The 14551-nt window shown below is 43.1% G+C and overlaps 29 non-coding genes across 29 annotated transcripts; all 29 read right to left on the bottom strand.

The window, feature by feature from the left end:
• Positions 1-27: 27 nt before the first annotated feature.
• On the bottom strand, positions 28-100 carry TRNAV-CAC (transfer RNA valine (anticodon CAC)). The gene has a single exon. It is a non-coding gene; the product is annotated as a tRNA-Val (tRNA).
• An 87-nt stretch (positions 101-187) lies between these two features.
• Positions 188-260, bottom strand: TRNAV-AAC (transfer RNA valine (anticodon AAC)). The gene has a single exon. It is a non-coding gene; the product is annotated as a tRNA-Val (tRNA).
• A 222-nt stretch (positions 261-482) lies between these two features.
• On the bottom strand, positions 483-555 carry TRNAV-UAC (transfer RNA valine (anticodon UAC)). Its single transcript has one exon. It is a non-coding gene; the product is annotated as a tRNA-Val (tRNA).
• A 415-nt stretch (positions 556-970) lies between these two features.
• Positions 971-1043, bottom strand: TRNAV-CAC (transfer RNA valine (anticodon CAC)). Its single transcript has one exon. It is a non-coding gene; the product is annotated as a tRNA-Val (tRNA).
• An 86-nt stretch (positions 1044-1129) lies between these two features.
• TRNAV-AAC (transfer RNA valine (anticodon AAC)) lies at positions 1130-1202 on the bottom strand. Its single transcript has one exon. It is a non-coding gene; the product is annotated as a tRNA-Val (tRNA).
• A 222-nt stretch (positions 1203-1424) lies between these two features.
• TRNAV-UAC (transfer RNA valine (anticodon UAC)) lies at positions 1425-1497 on the bottom strand. The gene has a single exon. It is a non-coding gene; the product is annotated as a tRNA-Val (tRNA).
• A 415-nt stretch (positions 1498-1912) lies between these two features.
• Positions 1913-1985, bottom strand: TRNAV-CAC (transfer RNA valine (anticodon CAC)). The gene has a single exon. It is a non-coding gene; the product is annotated as a tRNA-Val (tRNA).
• Positions 1986-2071: 86 nt separating this feature from the next.
• TRNAV-AAC (transfer RNA valine (anticodon AAC)) lies at positions 2072-2144 on the bottom strand. Its single transcript has one exon. It is a non-coding gene; the product is annotated as a tRNA-Val (tRNA).
• Positions 2145-2368: 224 nt separating this feature from the next.
• TRNAV-UAC (transfer RNA valine (anticodon UAC)) lies at positions 2369-2441 on the bottom strand. Its single transcript has one exon. It is a non-coding gene; the product is annotated as a tRNA-Val (tRNA).
• Positions 2442-7478: 5037 nt separating this feature from the next.
• On the bottom strand, positions 7479-7551 carry TRNAV-CAC (transfer RNA valine (anticodon CAC)). Its single transcript has one exon. It is a non-coding gene; the product is annotated as a tRNA-Val (tRNA).
• An 86-nt stretch (positions 7552-7637) lies between these two features.
• Positions 7638-7710, bottom strand: TRNAV-AAC (transfer RNA valine (anticodon AAC)). The gene has a single exon. It is a non-coding gene; the product is annotated as a tRNA-Val (tRNA).
• Positions 7711-7934: 224 nt separating this feature from the next.
• Positions 7935-8007, bottom strand: TRNAV-UAC (transfer RNA valine (anticodon UAC)). The gene has a single exon. It is a non-coding gene; the product is annotated as a tRNA-Val (tRNA).
• A 413-nt stretch (positions 8008-8420) lies between these two features.
• On the bottom strand, positions 8421-8493 carry TRNAV-CAC (transfer RNA valine (anticodon CAC)). Its single transcript has one exon. It is a non-coding gene; the product is annotated as a tRNA-Val (tRNA).
• An 86-nt stretch (positions 8494-8579) lies between these two features.
• On the bottom strand, positions 8580-8652 carry TRNAV-AAC (transfer RNA valine (anticodon AAC)). The gene has a single exon. It is a non-coding gene; the product is annotated as a tRNA-Val (tRNA).
• A 224-nt stretch (positions 8653-8876) lies between these two features.
• On the bottom strand, positions 8877-8949 carry TRNAV-UAC (transfer RNA valine (anticodon UAC)). Its single transcript has one exon. It is a non-coding gene; the product is annotated as a tRNA-Val (tRNA).
• A 415-nt stretch (positions 8950-9364) lies between these two features.
• On the bottom strand, positions 9365-9437 carry TRNAV-CAC (transfer RNA valine (anticodon CAC)). Its single transcript has one exon. It is a non-coding gene; the product is annotated as a tRNA-Val (tRNA).
• Positions 9438-9523: 86 nt separating this feature from the next.
• On the bottom strand, positions 9524-9596 carry TRNAV-AAC (transfer RNA valine (anticodon AAC)). Its single transcript has one exon. It is a non-coding gene; the product is annotated as a tRNA-Val (tRNA).
• A 224-nt stretch (positions 9597-9820) lies between these two features.
• Positions 9821-9893, bottom strand: TRNAV-UAC (transfer RNA valine (anticodon UAC)). Its single transcript has one exon. It is a non-coding gene; the product is annotated as a tRNA-Val (tRNA).
• Positions 9894-10762: 869 nt separating this feature from the next.
• TRNAV-UAC (transfer RNA valine (anticodon UAC)) lies at positions 10763-10835 on the bottom strand. Its single transcript has one exon. It is a non-coding gene; the product is annotated as a tRNA-Val (tRNA).
• A 415-nt stretch (positions 10836-11250) lies between these two features.
• Positions 11251-11323, bottom strand: TRNAV-CAC (transfer RNA valine (anticodon CAC)). Its single transcript has one exon. It is a non-coding gene; the product is annotated as a tRNA-Val (tRNA).
• A 383-nt stretch (positions 11324-11706) lies between these two features.
• Positions 11707-11779, bottom strand: TRNAV-UAC (transfer RNA valine (anticodon UAC)). Its single transcript has one exon. It is a non-coding gene; the product is annotated as a tRNA-Val (tRNA).
• A 415-nt stretch (positions 11780-12194) lies between these two features.
• TRNAV-CAC (transfer RNA valine (anticodon CAC)) lies at positions 12195-12267 on the bottom strand. The gene has a single exon. It is a non-coding gene; the product is annotated as a tRNA-Val (tRNA).
• Positions 12268-12353: 86 nt separating this feature from the next.
• On the bottom strand, positions 12354-12426 carry TRNAV-AAC (transfer RNA valine (anticodon AAC)). Its single transcript has one exon. It is a non-coding gene; the product is annotated as a tRNA-Val (tRNA).
• Positions 12427-12650: 224 nt separating this feature from the next.
• On the bottom strand, positions 12651-12723 carry TRNAV-UAC (transfer RNA valine (anticodon UAC)). Its single transcript has one exon. It is a non-coding gene; the product is annotated as a tRNA-Val (tRNA).
• A 415-nt stretch (positions 12724-13138) lies between these two features.
• On the bottom strand, positions 13139-13211 carry TRNAV-CAC (transfer RNA valine (anticodon CAC)). Its single transcript has one exon. It is a non-coding gene; the product is annotated as a tRNA-Val (tRNA).
• An 86-nt stretch (positions 13212-13297) lies between these two features.
• Positions 13298-13370, bottom strand: TRNAV-AAC (transfer RNA valine (anticodon AAC)). The gene has a single exon. It is a non-coding gene; the product is annotated as a tRNA-Val (tRNA).
• A 224-nt stretch (positions 13371-13594) lies between these two features.
• Positions 13595-13667, bottom strand: TRNAV-UAC (transfer RNA valine (anticodon UAC)). The gene has a single exon. It is a non-coding gene; the product is annotated as a tRNA-Val (tRNA).
• Positions 13668-14082: 415 nt separating this feature from the next.
• On the bottom strand, positions 14083-14155 carry TRNAG-CCC (transfer RNA glycine (anticodon CCC)). The gene has a single exon. It is a non-coding gene; the product is annotated as a tRNA-Gly (tRNA).
• Positions 14156-14241: 86 nt separating this feature from the next.
• Positions 14242-14314, bottom strand: TRNAV-AAC (transfer RNA valine (anticodon AAC)). The gene has a single exon. It is a non-coding gene; the product is annotated as a tRNA-Val (tRNA).
• Positions 14315-14551: the final 237 nt, after the last annotated feature.

Genomic DNA, 14551 nt, shown 5'->3' with positions numbered 1-14551 from the left:
GCATTTGGAAATAAAGAATAAATCATATGTTTCTGCCCGGTATCGAACCAGGGACCTTTCGCGTGTGAGGCAAACGTGATAACCGCTACACTACAGAAACTAGACGGAAAAAAGCTTCTGTGGTCACGGCATGCAATCAAGATCAAGGACCGAAAGGCAAACGCTTTGATAGCAAACAATAAAATTATGTTTCTGCCCAGTTTTGAACTGGGGACCTTTCGCGTGTTAGGCGAACGTGATAACCGCTACACTACAGAAACTCAAGGTGCTACCAAAGACATTCACATACCTAAATGCAATTGAACAAAATCATCCACCCAAAGCCAACAAGTTTACCTCAATGTTTAAAAACAGGACAAAGGGCATTTTTCAACCAGGGAACATGCGTTCATTTGTCAGGCCATTGTGAATCAAATGGGTGAAAATCATGCTGCCCAAACCAACAGTATAGCCTTGTGTGAGAAAAAATGCTCACAAACACATGTTTCTGCCCGGTGTCGAACCAGGGACCGTTCGCGTGTAAAGCGAACGTGATAACCACTACACTACAGAAACTTCATGAAAAGGAGTGAAATGTTCACGTCAAGCAATCAAGAGCAAAAGTGGAAACAGAGTAATGGCATCATCTGAAAAGCAAAACTTGCATCTTTCAATGAGGGAACTTTTCACTTGTCAGGCTAACGTGATTCTGGTTTAAGCGTAGCAGAGATGGATTTGCATGGAAAAAAACGTTTTGGACAAAGCATTCTCATGCCTTTGTCCAAAAGCCAAAAAGAAAGAGAAAAAGCACGTAGATGCCTAGTTTTGCACCCTAAAACTCTCAGGTGTTACTTGAATTGTGATAACCTATCAACTGTCAAAACCACACACTGTTGTCAAAAGCAAACTCACGTAGAAATTGTAGCGGTGAAAAAAATGCTGCTCAAACCAACAATATAATCTTGCATTTGGAAATAAAGAATAAATCACATGTTTCTGCCCGGTATCGAACCGGGGACCTTTCGCGTGTGAGGCGAACGTGATAACCGCTACACTACAGAAACTAGATGGAAAAAGCTTCTGTGGTCACGGCATGCATTCAAGATCAAGGACCGAAAGGCAAACGCTTTGATAGCAAACAATAAACTTATGTTTCTGCCCAGTTTCGAACTGGGGACCTTTCGCGTGTTAAGCGAACGTGATAACCGCTACACTACAGAAACTCAAGGTACTACCAAAGACATTCACATACCTAAATGCAATTGAACAAAATCATCCACCCAAAGCCAACAAGTTTACCTCAATGTTTAAAAACAGGACAAAGGGCATTTTTCAACCAGGGAACATGCGTTCATTTGTCAGGCCATTGTGAATCAAATGGGTGAAAATCATGCTGCCCAAACCAACAGTATAGCCTTGTGTGAGAAAAAATGCTCACAAACACATGTTTCTGCCCGGTGTCGAACCAGGGACCGTTCGCGTGTAAAGCGAACGTGATAACCACTACACTACAGAAACTTCATGAAAAGGAGTGAAATGTTCACGTCAAGCAATCAAGAGCAAAAGTGGAAACAGAGTAATGGCATCATCTGAAAAGCAAAACTTGCATCTTTCAATGAGGGAACTTTTCACTTGTCAGGCTAACGTGATTCTGGTTTAAGCGTAGCAGAGATGGATTTGCATGGAAAAAAACGTTTTGGACAAAGCATTCTCATGCCTTTGTCCAAAAGCCAAAAAGAAAGAGAAAAAGCACGTAGATGCCTAGTTTTGCACCCTAAAACTCTCAGGTGTTACTTGAATTGTGATAACCTATCAACTGTCAAAACCACACACTGTTGTCAAAAGCAAACTCACGTAGAAATCGTAGCGGTGAAAAAAATGCTGCTCAAACCAACAATATAATCTTGCATTTGGAAATAAAGAATAAATCACATGTTTCTGCCCGGTATCGAACCGGGGACCTTTCGCGTGTGAGGCAAACGTGATAACCGCTACACTACAGAAACTACACGGAAAAAGCTTCTGTGGTCACGGCATGCAATCAAGATCAAGGACCGAAAGGCAAACGCTTTGATAGCAAACAATAAAATTATGTTTCTGCCCAGTTTCGAACTGGGGACCTTTCGCGTGTTAGGCGAACGTGATAACCGCTACACTACAGAAACTCACGGTACTACCAAAGACATTCACACATACCTAAATGCAATTGAACAAAATCATCCACCCAAAGCCAACAGGTTTACCTCAATGTTTAAAAACAGGACAAAGGGCATTTTTCAACCAGGGAACATGCGTTCATTTGTCAGGCCATTGTGAATCAAATGGGTGAAAATCATGCTGCCCAAACCAACAGTATAGCCTTGTGTGAGAAAAAATGCTCACAAACACATGTTTCTGCCCGGTGTCGAACCAGGGACCTTTCGCGTGTAAAGCGAACGTGATAACCACTACACTACAGAAACTTCATGAAAAGGAGTGAAATGTTCACGTCAAGCAATCAAGAGCAAAAGTGGAAACAGAGTAATGGCATCATCTGAAAAGCAAAACTTGCATCTTTCAATGAGGGAACTTTTCACTTGTCAGGCTAACGTGATTCTGGTTTAAACGTAGCTCAGCTGGATTTGCATGGAAAAAAACATTTTGGACAAAGCATTCTCATGCCTTTGTCCAAAAGCCAAAAAAAAGAGAAAAAGCACGTAGATGCCTAGTTTTGCACCCTAAAACTCTCAGGTGTTACTTGAATTGTGATAACCTATCAATAGAGATAGCGGTGTTCGACTAGAACTGTTCGCCAATCTCAAATTCGAGCTGTTTTGGGCGGTGTTCGAGTTGTTCGACGAACCCGAACGATTTGCAAAAAATTCGGCTGTTCGAGGTTATGTTCGATAACTGTTCGTGCACCAAAAGCGTGTCCTGCATGTCTGGCGCTATTTAGAGCACCAATCATGCAGGGATTGTCTGCCACTCACTGTAATGCCACAGCCATGGTGGTTGTGGCATTACAGTGATTGCCCAAATCGATGGGAACAGTGCTCACAGTGAAACATGAAAAGCCGGCAATTCAGCAGCGGCGAACACCGGTACCCGACAATTTAGAACCGAAAGAATAGAGCTTCACACATAGATTAGATAGATATAAACATGTCAGCCACATATATACGAAGTACAGTGAAAGTGCTGCTTACTGTACTTGTCATTTAGCGTAAAGGATTTATCAAAAAAAATAATAGTGTTTTCATGCACCGTCTCTTTAAAAAAGCCGGCCGGCAATTCAGCAGCGGTACCCGACAATTTATAACAGACAGAATAGAGCTTCACACATAGATTAGATAGATAGAAACATGTCAGTCACATATATATGAAGTACAGTGATAGTGTTGCTTACTGTACTTGTCATTTAGCGTCATTTAGCGTAAAGGATTTATCAAAAAAAATAATAGTGTTTTCATGCACCGTCTCTTTAAAAAAGCCGGCCGGCAATTCAGCAGCGGTACCCGACAATTTAGAACAGACAGAATAGAGCTTCACACATAGATTAGATAGATAGAAACATGTCAGTCACATATATATGAAGTACTGTGACAGTGCTGGTTACTGTACTTGTCATTTAGTATTAAAATAAAGGATTTATTATTAAAAAAATTGGCGTGGGGTTCCCCTTAATTTTAGGCTCTAGCGGAGGTTAAGCAGACGGCTGGGGCAGATGTTTGAAGCCTGGGAAGGGGGTAATACCCACGGAGCTTCCCAGGCCACTAATATCAGCCCCCAGCTGAATACATAGCCTTTACTAGCTATTAAAATGGGGGACCCCCCAAAAAAAATGACGTGGGGTCCCCCCTAATTTAATAGCTAGCAAAGGCTAGGCAAACAGCTGGGGGCTGATATTAATAGCCCAGGAAGGGAGCCATGAATATTGGCCCCCTCCCAGGCTAGAAACACCAGCCGTCAGCCGCCCCAGAAATGGCGCATTCATAGGATGCGCCAATTCTGGCACTTAGCCTCGCTCTTCCACGCTGCCCTGGTGCGGTGGCAGGGGGTAATAGGGTTGGGGTTGATGTCAGCTTATAATGCCAGCTGACATCAAGCCCAGGTTAGTAATGGAGAGGCGTCTATAAGACACCCCCATTACTAACCCCATAGTCAAAGTTAAAAAAAACACAAACACCCAGAATAAAGTCCTTTAATTGAAATAAAGACACAATCCTTTATTGTTCTAAATTAAACCATCCTTACCGTCACGCCCATTCCAGCTGAAGCCAACGATCTCCTGCAATAAAAGAAAAATAACAAAGCAACCTCATCCTTACCTTTCCATGGTTCCCACGACAGCTTCAGCTCTGCTACATCGAGATGACAGGCTGGACCGCAGCAGAACGCTGCCATCCAGCCTCTCATCCCGCAGACACTGAGAAGCGCAGGCTTGCTTGCGCTGCTCAGCGTCTCTCTGTGACGACATCCAGATGAGCCGAGTTCATGTCCAATGAACTCGGCTCACCTCATGCACGTCACTGACAGCGTGGGAAAATTCTCACGCTGAAGCGGTGAGTGCAGGAGAATTCTCCCACGCTGTCAGTGACGTGCATAAGGTGAGCTCATGTCCAATGAACTCAGCTCACCTCCTGCACGTCACTGACAGCGTGGGAGAATTCTCCTGCACTCAGCGCTTCAGCGTGAGAATTCTCCCACGCTGAAGCGCTGAGTGCAGGAGAATTTTCCCACGCTGTCAGTGACGTGCATAAGGTGAGCTCATGTCCAATGAACTCAGCTCACCTCCTGCACGTCACTGACAGCGTGGGAGAATTCTCCTGCACTCAGCGCTTCAGTGTGAGAATTCTCCCACGCTGAAGCGCTGAGTGCAGGAGAATTTTCCCACGCTGTCAGTGACGTGCATGAGGTGAGCCGAGTTCATTGGACATTAACTCGGCTCATCTGGATGCCCTCACAGAGAGACACTGTGGAGCGCAAGCAAGCCTGCGCTTCTCAGTGTCTGCGGGATGACAGGCTGGATGGCAGCGTTCTGCTGCGGTCCAGCCTGTCATCTCGATGTAGCAGAGCTGAAGCTGTCATGGGAACCATGGAAAGGTAAGGATGATGTTGCTTTATTATTTTTCTTTTATTTCAGGAGATCGTTGGCTTCAGCTGGAATGGGCGTGATGGTAAGTAAACACAACACCCAGAATAAAGTCCTTTAATTGAAATAAAGACACAATTCTTTATTGTTCTAAATTAAACCATACTTACCATCACACCCATTCCAGCTGAAGCCAACGATCTCCTGCAATAAAAGAAAAATAATAAACCAACCTCATCCTTACCTTTCCATGGTTCCCACGACAGCTTCAGCTCTGCTACATCGAGATGAGTGGCTGGACCGCAGCAGAACGCTGCCATCCAGTCTGTCATCCCGCAGACACTGAGAAGCGCAGGCATGCTTGCGCTCCTCACTGTCTCGCTGTGACGGCATCCAGATGAGCCGAGGTCATGTCCAATGAACTCGGCTCACCTCATGCACGTCACTGACAGCGTGGGAAAATTCTCACGCTGAAGTGCTGAGTGCAGGAGAATTCTCCCACGCTGTCAGTGATGTGCATGAGGTGAGCTCATGTCCAATGAATTCTGCTCACCTCCTGCACGTCACTGACAGCGTGGGAAAATTCTCCTGCAATCAGCGCTTCAGCGTGAGAATTTTCCCACGCTGTCAGTGACGTGCATGAGGTGAGCCGAGTTCATTGGACATGAACTCGGCTCATCTGGATGTCGTCACAGAGAGACGCTGAGCAGCGCAAGCAAGCCTGCGCTTCTCAGTGTCTGCGGGATGACAGGCTGGATGGCAGCGTTCTGCTGCGGTCCAGCCTGTCATCTCGATGTAGCAGAGCTGAAGCTGTCGTGGGAACCATGGAAAGGTAAGGATGAGGTTGCTTTATTATTTTTCTTTTATTGCAGGAGATCGTTGGCTTCAGCTGGAATGGGCGTGATGGTAAGTATGGTTTAATTTAGAACAATAAAGGATTGTGTCTTTATTTCAATTAAAGGACTTTATTCTGGGTGTTTGTGTTTTTTTTAACTTTGACTATGGGGTTAGTAATGGGGGTGTCTTATAGACGCCTCTCCATTACTAACCTGGGCTTGATGTCAGCTGGCATTATAAGCTGACATCAACCCCAACCCTATTACCCCCTGCCACCGCACCAGGGCAGCGTGGAAGAGCGAGGCTAAGTGCCAGAATTGGCGCATCCTATGAATGCGCCATTTCTGGGGCGGCTGACGGCTGGTGTTTCTAGCCTGGGAGGGGGCCAATATTCATGGCTCCCTTCCTGGGCTATTAATATCAGCCCCCAGCTGTCTGCCTAGCCTTTGCTAGCTATTAAATTAGGGGGGACCCCACGTCATTTTTTTTGGGGGTCCCCCATTTTAATAGCTAGTAAAGGCTATGTATTCAGCTGGGGGCTGATATTAGTAGCCTGGGAAGCTCCGTGGGTATTACCCCCTTCCCAGGCTTCAAACATCTGCCCCAGCCGTCTGCTTAACCTCCGCTAGAGCCTAAAATTAAGGGGAACCCCACGCCAATTTTTTTAATAATAAATCCTTTATTTTAATACTAAATGACAAGTACAGTAACCAACACTATCACTGTACTTCATATATATGTGACTGACATGTTTCTATCTATCTAATCTATGTGTGATGCTCTATCTTTCTGTTCTAAATTGTCGGGTACCGCTGCTGAATTGCCGGCCGGCTTTTTTAAAGAGACAGTGCATGAAAACACTATTATTTTTTTAAATAAATCCTTTACACTAAATGACAAGTACAGTAAGCAACACTGTCACTGTACTTATTATATATGTGACTGACATGTTTCTATCTATCTAATCTATGTGTGAAGCTCTATTCTTTCTGTTCTAAATTGTCGGGTACCGCTGCTGAATTGCCGGCCGGCTTTTTTAAAGAGACAGTGCATGAAAACACTAATATTTTTTTTAATAAATCCTTTACACTAAATGACAAGTGCAGTAACCAACACTGTCACTGTGCTTCTTATATGTGTGACTGACATGTTTCTATCTATCTAATCTATGTGTGAAGCTCTATTCCTTCTTGTCTAAATTGTCGGGTACCGGTGTATGCCGCTGCTGAATTTGCCGGCCGGCTTTTTTAAAGAGAGTGTCTTCTGAGCAGTTTGTCAGCTTTTGGACACCTTTGCAGGTGTTTTCTATGTGTTTCTATGTGTTTTTGTTTGCCTGCCATTGGTTTTAACGGTGTTCGACGGTGTTCTAAGGTGTTCGACGAACAGTTCGACGAACAGTTCCTCGAACATCCCGGTGTTCGACGAACCGAACCGAACCCGAACACTACGGGGGTGGCTCAACACTACCTATCAACTGTCAAAACAACACACTGTTGTCAAAAGCAAACTCACGTAGAAATCGTAGTGGTGAAAAAAATGCTGCTCAAACCAACAATATAATCTTGCATTTGGAAATAAAGAATAAATCACATGTTTCTGGCCGGTATCGAACCGGGGACCTTTCGCGTGTGAGGCGAACGTGATAACCGCTACACTACAGAAACTAGACGGAAAAAGCTTCTGTGGTCACGGCATGCAATCAAGATCAAGGACCGAAAGGCAAACGCTTTGATAGCAAACAATAAAATTATGTTTCTGCCCAGTTTCGAACTGGGGACCTTTCGCGTGTTAGGCGAACGTGATAACCGCTACACTACAGAAACTCACGGTACTACCAAAGACATTCACACATACCTAAATGCAATTGAACAAAATCATCCACCCAAAGCCAACAGGTTTACCTCAATGTTTAAAAACAGGACAAAGGGCATTTTTCAACCAGGGAACATGCGTTCATTTGTCAGGCCATTGTGAATCAAATGGGTGAAAATCATGCTGCCCAAACCAACAGTATAGCCTTGTGTGAGAAAAAATGCTCACAAACACATGTTTCTGCCCGATGTCGAACCAGGGACCTTTCGCGTGTAAAGCGAACGTGATAACCACTACACTACAGAAACTTAATGAAAAGGAGTGAAATGTTCACGTCAAGCAATCAAGAGCAAAAGTGGAAACAGAGTAATGGCATCATCTGAAAAGCAAAACTTGCATCTTTCAATGAGGGAACTTTTCACTTGTCAGGCTAACGTGATTCTGGATTAAACGTAGCTGAGCTGGATTTGCATGGAAAAAAACATTTTGGATAAAGCATTCTCATGCCTTTGTCCAAAAGCCAAAAAGAAAGAGAAAAAGCACGTAGATGCCTAGTTTTGCACCCTAACTCTCAGGTGTTACTTGAATTGTGATAACCTATCAACTGTCAAAACCACACACTGTTGTCAAAAGCAAACTCACGTAGAAATCGTAGCGGTGAAAAAAATGCTGCTCAAACCAACAATATAATCTTGCATTTGGAAATAAAGAATAAATCACATGTTTCTGCCCGGTATCGAACCGGGGACCTTTCGCGTGTGAGGCGAACGTGATAACCGCTACACTACAGAAAGTAGACGGAAAAAGCTTCTGTGGTCACGGCATGCAATCAAGATCAAGGACCGAAAGGCAAACGCTTTGATAGCAAACAATAAAATTATGTTTCTGCCCAGTTTCGAACTGGGGACCTTTCGCATGTTAGGCAAACGTGATAACTGCTACACTACAGAAACTCACGGTACTACCAAAGACATTCACACATACCTAAATGCAATTGAACAAAATCATCCACCCAAAGCCAACAGGTTTACCTCAATGTTTAAAAACAAGACAAAGGGCATTTTTCAACCAGGGAACATGCGTTCATTTGTCAGGCCATTGTGAATCAAATGGGTGAAAATCATGCTGCCCAAACCAACAGTATAGCCTTGTGTGAGAAAAAATGCTCACAAACACATGTTTCTGCCCGGTGTCGAACCAGGGACCTTTCGCGTGTAAAGCGAACGTGATAACCACTACACTACAGAAACTTCATGAAAAGGAGTGAAATGTTCACGTCAAGCAATCAAGAGCAAAAGTGGAAACAGAGTAATGGCATCATCTGAAAAGCAAAACTTGCATCTTTCAATGATGGAACTTTTCACTTGTCAGGCTAACGTGATTCTGGTTTAAACGTAGCTGAGCTGGATTTGCATGGAAAAAAACATTTTGGACAAAGCATTCTCATGCCTTTGTCCAAAAGCCAAAAAGAAAGAGAAAAAGCACGTAGATGCCTAGTTTTGCACCCTAAAACTCTCAGGTGTTACTTGAATTGTGATCACCTATCAACTGTCAAAACCACACACTGTTGTCAAAAGCAAACTCACGTAGAAATCGTAGCGGTGAAAAAACTGCTGCTCAAACCAACAATATAATCTTGCATTTGGAAATAAAGAACAAATCACATGTTTCTGCCCGGTATCGAACCGGGGACCTTTCGCGTGTGAGGCGAACGTGATAACCGCTACACTACAGAAACTAGACGGAAAAAGCTTCTGTGGTCACGGCATGCAATCAAGATCAAGGACCGAAAGGCAAACGCTTTGATAGCAAACAATAAAATTATGTTTCTGCCCAGTTTCGAACTGGGGATCTTTCGCGTGTTAGGCGAACGTGATAACCGCTACACTACAGAAACTCACGGTACTACCAAAGACATTCACACATACCTAAATGCAATTGAACAAAATCATCCACCCAAAGCCAACAAGTTTACCTCAATGTTTAAAAACAGGACAAAGGGCATTTTTCAACCAGGGAACATGCGTTCATTTGTCAGGCCATTGTGAATCAAATGGGTGAAAATCATGCTGCCCAAACCAACAGTATAGCCTTGTGTGAGAAAAAATACTCACAAACACATGTTTCTGCCGGGTGTCGAACCGGGGACCTTTCGCGTGTAAAACGAACGTGATAACCACTACACTACAGAAACTTCATGAAAAGGAGTGAAATGTTCACGTCAAGCAATCAAGAGCAAAAGTGGAAACAGAGTAATGGCATCATCTGAAAAGCAAAACTTGCATCTTTCAATGAGGGAACTTTTCACTTGTCAGGCTAACGTGATTCTGGTTTAAACGTAGCTGAGCTGGATTTGCATGGAAAAAAACATTTTGGACAAAGCATTCTCATGCCTTTGTCCAAAAGCCAAAAAGAAAGAGAAAAAGCACGTAGATGCCTAGTTTTGCACCCTAAAACTCTCAGGTGTTACTTGAATTGTGATAACCTATCAAATGTCAAAACCACACACTGTTGTCAAAAGCAAACTCAAGTAGAAATCGTAGCGGTGAAAAAAATGCTGCTCAAACCAACAATATAATCTTGCATTTGGAAATTAAGAATAAATCACATGTTTCTGCCCGGTATCGAACAGGGGACCCTTCGCGAGTGAGGCGAACGTGAAAACCGTTACACTACAGAAACTAGACGGAAAAAGCTTCTGTGGTCACGGCATGCAATCAAGATCAAGGACCGAAAGGCAAAGCTTTGATAGCAAACAATAAAATTATGTTTTTGCCCAGTTTCAAACTGGGGACCTTTCGCATGTTAGGCGAACATGAAACCGCTACACTACAGAAACTCACGGTACTACCAAAGACATTCACACATACCTAAATGCAATTGAACAAAATCATCCACCCAAAACAAACAAGTTTACCTCAATGTTTAAAAACAGGACAAAGGGCATTTTTCAACCAGGGAACATGCGTTCATTTGTCAGGCCATTGTGAATCAAATGGGTGAAAATCATGCTGCCCAAACCAACAGTATAGCCTTGTGTGAGAAAAAATGCTCACAAACACATGTTTCTGCCCGGTGTCGAACCAGGGACCTTTCACGTGTAAAGCGAACGTGATAACCACTACACTACAGAAACTTCATGAAAAGGAGTGAAATGTTCACGTCAAGCAATCAAAAGCAAAAGTGGAAACAGAGTAAAGGCATCATCTGAAAAGCAAAACTTGCATCTTTCAATGAGGGAACTTTTCACTTGTCAGGCTAACGTGATTCTGGTTTAAACGTAGCTGAGCTGGATTTGCATGGAAAAAACCATTTTGGACAAAGCATTCTCATGCCTTTGTCCAAAAGCCGAAAAGAAAGAGAAAAAGCACGTAGATGCCTAGTTTTGCACCCTAAAACTCTCAGGTGTTACTTGAATTGTGATAATCTATCAACTGTCAAAACCACACACTGTTGTCAAAAGCAAACTCACGTAGAAATCGTAGCGGTGAAAAAAATGCTGCTCAAACCAACAATATAATCTTGCATTTGGAAATAAAGAATAAATCACATGTTTCTGCCCGGTATCGAACCGGGGACCTTTCGCGTGTGAGGCAAACGTGATTACCGCTACACTACAGAAACTAGACGGCAAAAGCTTCTGTGGTCACGGAATGCAATCAAGACCAAGGACCGAAAGGCAAATGCTTTGATAGCAAACAATAAAATTATGTTTCTGCCCAGTTTCAAACTGGGGACCTTCCGCATGTTAGGCGAACGTGATAACCGCTACACTAGAGAAACTCACGATACTACCAAAGACATTCACACATACCTAAATGCAATTGAACAAAATCATCCACCCAAAGCCAACAAGTTTACCTCAATGTTTAAAAACAGGACAAAGGGCATTTTTCAACCAGGGAACATGCGTTCATTTGTCAGGCCATTGTGAATCAAATGGGTGAAAATCATGCTGCCCAAACCAACAGTATAGCCTTGTGTGAGAAAAAATGCTCACAAACACATGTTTCTGCCCGGTGTCGAACCAGGGACCTTTCGCGTGTAAAGCAAAAGTGATAACCACTACACTACAGAAACTTCATGAAATGGAGTGAAATGTTCACGTCAAGCAATCAAGAGCAAAAGTGGAAACAGAGTAATGGCATCATCTGAAAAGCAAAACTTGCATCTTTCAATGAGGGAACTTTTCACTTGTCAGGCTAACGTGATTCTGGTTTAAACGTAGCTGAGCTGGATTTGCATGGAAAAAAACATTTTGGACAAAGCATTCTCATGCCTTTGTCCAAAAGCCAAAAAGAAAGAGAAAAAGCACGTAGATGCCTAGTTTTGCACCCTAAAACTCTCAGGTGTTACTTGAATTGTGATAACCTATCAACTGTCAAAACCACACACTGTTGTCAAAAGCAAACTCACGTAGAAATCGTAGCGGTGAAAAAAATGCTGCTCAAACCAACAATATAATCTTGCATTTGGAAATAAAGAATAAATCACATGTTTCTGCCCGGTATCGAACCGGGGACCTTTCGCGTGTGAGGTGAACGTGATAACCGCTGCACTACAGAAACTAGACGGGAAAAGGTTCTGTGGTCACGGCATGCAATCAAGATCAAGGACCGAAAGGCAAACGCTTTGATAGCAAACAATAAAATTATGTTTCTGCCCAGTTTCGAACTGTGGACCTTTCGCGTGTTAGGCGAACATGATAACCGCTACACTACAGAAACTCACGGTACTACCAAAGACATTCACACATACCTAAATGCAATTGAACAAAATCATCCACCCAAAGCCAACAGGTTTACCTCAATGTTTAAAAACAGGACAAAGGGCATTTTTCAACTAGGGAACATGCATTCATTTGTCAGGCCATTGTGAATCAAATGGGTGAAAATCATGCTGCCCAAACCAACAGTATAGCCTTGTGTGAGAAAAAATGCTCACAAACACATGTTTCTGCCCGGTGTCGAACCAGGGACCTTTCGCGTGTAAAGCGAACGTGATAACCACTACACTACAGAAACTTCATGAAAAGGAGTGAAATGTTCACGTCAAGCAATCAAGAGCAAAAGTGGAAACAGAGTAATGGCATCATCTGAAAAGCAAAACTTGCATCTTTCAATGAGGGAACTTTTCACTTGTCAGGCTAACGTGATTCTGGTTTAAACGTAGCTGAGCTGGATTTGCATGGAAAAAAACATTTTGGACAAAGCATTCTCATGCCTTTGTCCAAAAGCCAAAAAGAAAGAGAAAAAGCACGTAGATGCCTAGTTTTGCACCCTAAAACTCTCAGGTGTTACTTGAATTGTGATAACCTATCAACTGTCAAAACCACACACTGTTGTCAAAAGCAAACTCACGTAGAAATCGTAGCGGTGAAAAAAATGCTGCTCAAACCAACAATATAATCTTGCATTTGGAAATAAAGAATAAATCACATGTTTCTGCCCGGTATCGAACCGGGGACCTTTCGCGTGTGAGGCGAACGTGATAACCGCTACACTACAGAAACTAGACAGAAATGTCTTCTGTGGTCACGGCATGCAATCAAGATCAAGGACCGAAAGGCAAACGCTTTGATAGCAAGCAATAAAATTATGTTTCTGCCCAGTTTCGAACTGGGGACCTTTCACGTGTTAGGCGAACGTGATAACCACTACACTACAGAAACTCACGGTACTACCAAAGACATTCACACATACCTAAATGCAATTGAACAAAATCATCCACACAAAGCCAACAGGTTTACCTCAATGTTTAAAAACAGGACAAAGGGCATTTTTCAACCAGGGAACATGCGTTCATTTGTCAGGCCATTGTGAATCAAATGGGTGAAAATCATGCTGCCCAAACCAACAGTATAGCCTTGTGTGAGAAGAAATGCTCACAAACACATGTTTCTGCCCGCTGTCAAACCGGGGACCTTTCGCGTGTAAAGCGAACGTGATAACCACTACACTACAGAAACTTCATGAAAAGGAGTGAAATGTTCACGTCAAGCAATCAAGAGCAAAAGTGGAAACAGAGTAATGGCATCATCTGAAAAGCAAAACTTGCATCTTTCAATGAGGGAACTTTTCACTTGTCAGGCTAACGTGATTCTGGTTTAAACGTAGCTGAGCTGGATTTGCATGGAAAAAAACATTTTGGACAAAGCATTCTCATGCCTTTGTCCAAAAGCCAAAAAGAAAGAGAAAAAGCACGTAGATGCCTAGTTTTGCACCCTAAAACTCTCAGGTGTTACTTGAATTGTGATAACCTATCAACTGTCAAAACCACACACTGTTGTCAAAAGCAAACTCACGTAGAAATCGTAGCGGTGAAAAAAATGCTGCTCAAACCAACAGTATAACCTTGCATTTGGAAATAAAGAATAAATCACATGTTTCTGCCCGGTATCGAACCGGGGACATTTCGCGTGGGAGGCGAACGTGATAACCGCTACACTACAGAAACTAGACGGAAAAAGCTTCTGTGGTCACGGCATGCAATCAAGATCAAGGACCGAAAGGCAAACGCTTTGATTGCAAACAATAAAATTATGTTTCTGCCCAGTTTCGAAATGGGGACCTTTCGCGTGTTAGGCGAACGTGATAACCGCTACACTACAGAAACTCACGGTACTACCAAAGACATTCACACATACCTAAATGCAATTGAACAAAATCATCCACCCAAAGCCAACAGGTTTACCTCAATGTTTAAAAACAAGACAAAGGGCATTTTTCAACCAGGGAACATGCGTTCATTTGTCAGGCCATTGTGAATCAAATGGGTGAAAATCATGCTGCCCAAACCAACAGTATAGCCTTGTGTGAGAAAAAATGCTCACAAACACATGTTTCTGCCCGG

This window comes from Phyllobates terribilis, unplaced genomic scaffold (genome assembly GCF_046119375.1).
Source record: "Phyllobates terribilis strain yellow unplaced genomic scaffold, ASM4611937v1 Scaffold_3__8_contigs__length_932513732, whole genome shotgun sequence".
Taxonomy (NCBI): Eukaryota; Metazoa; Chordata; class Amphibia; order Anura; family Dendrobatidae; genus Phyllobates; species Phyllobates terribilis.
The sequence above is the reverse complement of the archived record's forward strand: the minus strand, read 5'-3'. Positions and strand labels throughout refer to the sequence as shown.